The sequence below is a fragment of the Hordeum vulgare genome, chromosome 4H (assembly GCF_904849725.1).
Source record: "Hordeum vulgare subsp. vulgare chromosome 4H, MorexV3_pseudomolecules_assembly, whole genome shotgun sequence".
Lineage (NCBI taxonomy): Eukaryota > Viridiplantae > Streptophyta > Magnoliopsida > Poales > Poaceae > Hordeum > Hordeum vulgare.
In genome coordinates, this window is record NC_058521.1 from 557,146,265 (window position 1) to 557,153,876 (window position 7,612).

Below are 7,612 nucleotides of genomic sequence, written 5' to 3' on the forward strand. Positions count from 1 at the left end.
GCCTATGGGCTTCCCCGGGGTGGGTTGCCCCCCCGGTGAACTCCCGGAACCCATTCGTCATTCCCGGTACATTCCCGGTAACTCCGAAAACCTTCCGGTAATCAAATGAGGTCATCCTATATATTAACCTTCGTTTACGGACCATTTCGGAAACCCTCGTGACGTCCATGATCTCATCTGGGACTCCGAACAACATTCGGTAACCAACCATATAACTCAAATACGCATAAAACAACGTTGAACCTTAAGTGTGCAGACCCTGCGGGTTCGAGAACTATGTAGACATGACCCGAGAGACTTCCCGGTCAATATCCAATAGCGGGACCTAGATGCCCATATTGAATCCTACATATTCTACGAAGATCTTATCGTTTGAACCTCAGTGCCAAGGATTCATATAATCCCGTATGTCATTCCTTTTGTCCTTCGGTATGTTACTTGCCTGAGATTCGATCGTCAGTATCCGCATACCTATTTCAATCTCGTTTACCGGCAAGTCTCTTTACTCGTTCCGTAATACAAGATCCCGCAACTTACACTAAGTCACATTGCTTGCAAGGCTTGTGTGTGATGTTGCATTACCGAGTGGGCCCGAGATACCTCTCCGTCACACGGAGTGACAAATCCCAGTCTTGATCCATACTAACTCAACTAACACCTTCGGAGATACCTGTAGAGCATCTTTATAGTCACCCAATTACGTTGCGACGTTTGATACACACAAAGTATTCCTACGGTGTCAGTGAGTTATATGATCTCATGGTCATAGGAACAAATACTTGACACGCAGAAAACAGTAGCAACAAAATGACACGATCAACATGCTACGTCTATTAGTTTAGGTCTAGTCCATGACGTGATTCTCCTAATGACGTAATCCAGTTATCAAGCAACAACACCTTGTTCATAATCAGAAGACACTGACTATCTTTGATCAACTGGCTAGCCAACTAGAGGCTTGCTAGGGACAGTGTTTTGTCTATGTATCCACACATGTAAATGAGTCTTCATTCAATACAATTATAGCATGGATAATAAACGATTATCTTGATACAGGAATTATAATAATAACTATATTTATTATTGCTTCTAGGGCATAATTCCAACAGTCTCCCACTTGCACTAGAGTCAATAATCTAGCCCTCACATCATTATGCGAATTACATTGTAATAAATCTAACACCCATACAGTTCTGGTGTTGATCATGCTTTGGCCGTGGAAGAGGTTTAGTCAGCGGGTCTGCTACATTCAGATCCGTGTGCACTCTGCATATATTTACGTCCTCCCCTTCGATGTAGTCACGGATGAGGTTGAAGCGTCGTTTGATGTGTCTGGACTTCTTGTGAAACCGTGGTTCCTTTGCTAAGGCAATGGCACCTGTGTTGTCACATAACAAGGTTATTGGATTCAGTGCGCTTGGCACCACTCCAAGATCCGTCATGAACTACTTCATCCAGACACCCTCCTTAGCCGCCTCCGAGGCGGCCATGTACTCCGCTTCACATGTAGAATCTGCTACGACGCTTTGCTTGGAACTGCACCAGCTTACCGCACCCCCATTAAGAATAAATACGTATCTGGTTTGCGACTTAGAGTCGTCCGGATCTGTGTCAAAGCTTGCATCGACGTAACCTTTTACGGCGAGCTCTTCGTCACCTCCATACACGAGAAACATCTCCTTAGTCCTTTTCAGGTACTTCAGGATATTCTTGACCGCTGTCCAGTGATCCACTCCTGGATTACTCTGGAACCTACCTGCCATACTTATGGCCAGGCTAACGTCCGGTCTAGTGCACAGCATTGCATACATGATAGAGCCTATGGCTGAAGCATAGGGGACGGAGCGCATATGCTCTCTATCCTCATCAGTTGCTGGGCACTGAGTCTTACTCAATCTCGTACCTTGTAAAACTGGCAAGAACCCCTTCTTTGACTGTTCCATTTTGAACCTCTTCAAAACTTTATCAAGGTATGTGCTTTGTGAAAGTCCTATCAGGCGTTTTGATCTATCCCTATAGATCTTAATGACTAGAATGTAAGCAGCTTCTCCTAGGTCCTTCATAGAGAAACTTTTATTCAAGTAATCCTTTATGCTCTCCAAAAACTCTACGTTGTTTCCAATCAGCAATATGTCATCCACATATAATATTAGAAACGCCACAGAGCTCCCACTCACTTTCTTGTAAATACAAGATTCTCCAACCACTTGTATAAAACCCAAATGCTTTGATCACCTCATCGAAGCGTTTGTTCCAACTCCGAGATGCTTGCACCAGTCCATAAATGGATCGCTGGAGCTTGCACACCTTGTTAGCATTCTTAGGATCGACAAAACCTTCGGGTTGCATCATATACAATTCTTCGTTAAGGAAACCGTTAATGAGCGCCGTTTTGACATCCATCTGCCAGATTTCATAATCGAAAAATGCAACTATTGCTAACATGATTCTGACGGACTTAAGCATCGCTACGAGTGAGAATGTCTCATCGTAGTCAACTCCTTGAACTTGTGAAAAACCCTTTGCCACAAGTCGAGCTTTATAAACGGTCACATTGCCGTCAGCGTCCGTCTTCCTCTTAAAGATCCATTTGTTCTGAATAGCCTTGCGGCCCTCAGGCAGTACCTCCAAAGTCCACACTTTGTTCTCATACATGGATCCTATCTCGGACTTCATGGCTTCTAGCCATTTGTTGGAATCTAGGCCACCATTGCTTCTTCATAATTTGCAGGTTCATTGTTGTCCAACAACATGATTGATAAGACGGGATTACTGTACCACTCTGGAGCAGCACGTGGTCTCGTCGACCTGCGTGGTTCGACAGAAACTTGAACCGGAGTTTCATGATCATCATCATTAACTTCCTCCTCAACCGGCGTCGCAACGACAAAGGTTTCCCTTGCCCTGCGCCACCATCCAGAGGGATGAGAGGTTCGACAACCTCGTCAAGTTCTATCTTCCTCCCACTCAATTCTCTCGAGAGAAACTCCTTCTCGAGAAAAGCTCTGTTTTTAGCAACAAACACTTTGCCCTCGGATTTGAGATAGAAGGTGTACCCAACTGTCTCTTTTGGTTAACCTATGAAGACGCACTTTTCCGCTTTGGGTTCCAGCTTTTCAGGCTGAAGCTTTTTGACATAAGCATCCCATCCCCAAACTTTAAGAAACGACAACTTTGGCCTTTTGCCACACCACAGTTCGTATGGTGTCGTCTCAACGGATTTTGATGGTGCCCTATTTAAAGTGAATGCAGTTGTTTCTAATGCATAACCCCAAAACGATAACGGCAAATCGGTAAGAGACATCATAGATCGCACCATCTCTAATAAAGTACGATTACGACGTTCGAACACACCATTACGCTGTGGTGTTCCAGGCGGTGTCAACTATGAAACAATTCCACATTGTCTTAAGTGAGCACCAAACTCGAAACTCAGATATTCACCCCCACGATCAGACCGTAGGAACTTGATCTTCTTGTTATGATGATTTTCAACTTCACTCTAAAATTGCTTGAACTTTTCAAATGTTTCAGACTTGTGCTTCATCAAGTAGACATAACCATATCTACTCAAATCATCAGTGAAGGTGAGAAAATAACGATATCCGCCACGTGCCTCCACGCTCATCGGACCACACACATCGGTATGTATGATTTCCAACAAGTCACTTGCACGCTCCATTGTTCCGGAGAACGGAGTCTTAGTCAGCTTGCCCATGAGGCATGGTTCGCACGTGTCAAGTGAATCAAAGTCAAGTGACTCCAAAAGTCCATCAGCATGGAGTTTCTTCATGTGCTTTACACCAATATGACCTAAGCAGCAGTACCACAAAAATATGGCGCTATCATTGTTAACTCTAACCCTTTTGGTCTCAATGTTATGTATGCGTGTATCGCTTTCAAGATTCAATAAGAACAATCCTCTCACATTGGGTGCATGACCATAAAAGATGTTACTCATAGAAATAGAACAACCATTATTCTCTGACTTAAAAGAGTAACCGTCTCGCAATAAACAAGATCCAGATATAATGTTCATGCTCAACGCAGGCACTAAATAACAATGATTTAAGTTCATAACTAATCCTGATGGTAACTGAAGTGAAACTGTGCCGACGGTGATTGCATCAACCTTGGAACCATTTCCTACGCGCATCGTCACTTCATCTTTCGCCAGCCTTCGTCTATTCCGCAGTTCCTGTTTCGAGTTGCAAATATGAGCAACAGAACCGGTATCAAATACCGAGGCACTACTACGAGAGCCGGTCAAGTACACATCAATAACATGTATATCAAATATACCTGATTTTTCTTTGGCCGCCTTCTTATCTTCCAGATACTTGGGGCAATTGCGCTTCCAGTGACCCATACCCTTGCAATAGTAACCCTCCGTTTCAGGCTTAGGTCCAGCTTTGGGTTTCTTCGTCGTATTGGCAACAGGCTTGCCGCTCTTCTTTGAATTACCCTTCTTGCCTTCGCCGTTTCTCTTGAAACTAGTGGTCTTATTCACCATCAACACTTGATGCTCTTTACGGAGTTCAGACTCTGTGACTTTCGGCATCGCAAACAACTCGTCGGGAGACTTGTTCATCCCTTGCATGTTGTAGTTCAACACAAAACCTTTATAGCTTGGCGGCAGTGATTGAAGGATTCTGTCAGTGATAGCCTCTTGCGGGAGTTAAATCCCCAGCTCAGCTAGACGGTTTGAGTACCCAGACATTTTGAGCACATGTTCACTGACACACGAGTTTTCCTCCATCTTGCAAGCATAGAATTTATCGGAGGTCTCATACCTCTCGATCCGGGCGTTCTTCTGAAAGATAAACTTCAACTCCTGGAATATCTCAAATGCTCCATGACGCTCAAAGCGACGTTGAAGTCCCGGTTCTAAGCCATACAAGACTGCACTTTGAACTACTGAGTAGTCCTCCTTACGTGCTAACCAAGCGTTCTTAACATCCTGATCTGCCGTAGCGGGTGGTTCATTTCCTAGCGCAGCATTAAGGACATAATCCTTCTTCCCAGCTTGTAAGATTAGCTTAAGATTACGAGCCCAGTCTACAAAGTTGCTTCCATCATCTTTCAACTTAGCTTTCTCTAGGAACGTATTAAAATTAAGGGTGACTGTCGCGTGAGCCATGATCTACAACACAAATATATTCAAAGCGGACTTAGACTATGTTCAAGATAATTAGAGTTTAACTTAATCAAATTATTCGCTAAACTCCCACTCAAAAAGTACATATCTCTAGTCATTTGAGTGGTTCATGATCCACTTACACTAGCTCAAGTACGATCATCACGTGAGTTGAGTATAGTTTCAGTGGTAAGCATCCCTATGCTAATCATATCATCTATATGATTCATGATCGACCTTTCGGTCTCATGTGTTCCGAGGCCATGTCTGCACATGCTAGGCTCGTCAAGCTTAACCCGAGTGTTCCGCGTGCGCAACTGTTTTGCACCCGTTGTATGTGAATGTTGAGTCTATCACACCCGATCATCACGTGGTGTCTTGAAATGACGAACTGTAGCAACGGTGCACAGTCGGGGAGAACACAATTTCGTCTTGAAATTTTAGTGAGAGATCACCTCATAATGCTACCGTCGTTCTAAGCAAAATAAGGTGCATAAAAGGATTAACATCACATGCAATTCATAAGTGACATGATATGGCCATCATCACGTGCTTCTTGATCTCCATCACCAAAGCACCGGCACGATCTTCTTGTCACCGGCGCCACACCATGATCTCCATCAACGTGTCGCCATCGGGGTTGTCGTGCTACTCATGCTATTACTACTAAAGCTACATCCTAGCAAAATAGTAAACGCATCTGCAAGCACAAACGTTAGTATAAAGACAACCCTATGGCTCCTGCCGGTTGCCGTACCATCGACGTGCAAGTCGATATTATCTATTACAACATGATCATCTCATACATCCAATATATCACATCACATCGTTGGCCATATCACATCACAAGCATACCCTGCAAAAACAAGTTAGACGTCCTCTAATTTTGTTGTTGCATATTTTACGTGGTGACCATGGGTATCTAGTAGGATCGCATCTTACTTACGCAAACACCACAACATAGATATATGAGTTGCTATTTAACCTCATCCAAGGACCTCCTCGGTCAAATCCGATTCAACTAAAGTTGGAGAAACCGACACTTGCCAGTCATCTTTGAGCAACGGGGTTACTCGTAGCGATGAAACCAGTCTCTCGTAAGTGTACGAGTAATGTCGGTCCAAGCCGCTTCAATCCAACAATACCGCGGAATCAAGAAAAGACTAAGGAGGGAAGCAAAACGCACATCACCGCCCACAAAAACTGTTGTGTTCTACTCGATAAGAACATCTACGCATGAACCTAGCTCATGATGCCACTGTTGGGGAACGTCGCATGGGAAACAAAAAATTTCCTACGCGCACGAAGACCTATCATGGTGATGTCCATCTACGAGAGGGGATGAGTGAGCTACGTACCCTTGTAGACCGTACAGCAGAAGCGTTAGAGAACACGGTTGATGTAGTGGAACGTCCTCACGTCCCTCGATCCGCCCCGCGAACAATCCCGCGATCAGTCCCACGATTTAGTACCGAACGGACGGCACCTCCGCGTTCAGCACACGTACAGCTCGACGATGATCTCGGCCTTCTTGATCTAGCAAGAGAGACGGAGAGGTAGAAGAGTTCTCCGGCAGCGTGACGGCGCTCCGGAGGTTGGTGATGATCTCGTCTCAGCAGGGCTCCGCCCGAGCTCCGCAGAAACGCGATCTAGAGGAAAACCCGTGGAGGTATGTGGTCGGGCTGCCGTGGAAAAGTCGTCTCAAATCAGCCCTAAAACCTCCGTATATATAGGTGGGAGAGGGGTGGCCTTGCCTTGGGGCTCAAGGGGGTCGGCCGAGCCAAGGGGGAAGGTCTCCCCCCCCAAACCGAGTTGGACTTGGTTTGGTGGGTGGGAGTCCTTCCTTCCCTTCCCACCTCCCTCTTTTTTTTCTTTCTCTTTAATTTTTCTTCCAATGTGCATAGGGCCCCTTTTGGGCTGTCCCACCAGCCCACTAAGGGCTGGTGCACCACCCTCAAGTCCTATGGGCTTCCCCGGGGTGGGTTGCCCCCCCCCCCCCCGGTGAACTCCCGAAACCATTCGTCATTCCCGGTACATTCCCGGTAACTCCGAAAACCTTCTGGTAATCAAATGAGGTCATCCTATATATCAATCTTCGTTTCCGGACCATTCCGAAAACCCTCATGACGTCCTTGATCTCATCCGGGACTCCGAACAACATTCGGTAACCAACCATATAACTCAAATACGCATAAAACAACGTCGAACCTTAAGTGTGCAGACCCTGTGGGTTCGAGAACTATGTAGACATGACCCGAGAGACTTCCCGGTCAATATCCAATAGCGGGACCTGGATGCCCATATTGGATCCTACATATTCTACGAAGATCTTATCGTTTGAACCTCAGTGCCAAGGATTCATATAATCCCGTATGTCATTCCTTTTGTCCTTCGGTATGTTACTTGCCCGAGATTCGATCGTCAGTATCCACATACCTATTTCAATCTCGTTTACCGGCAAGTCTCTTTACTCGT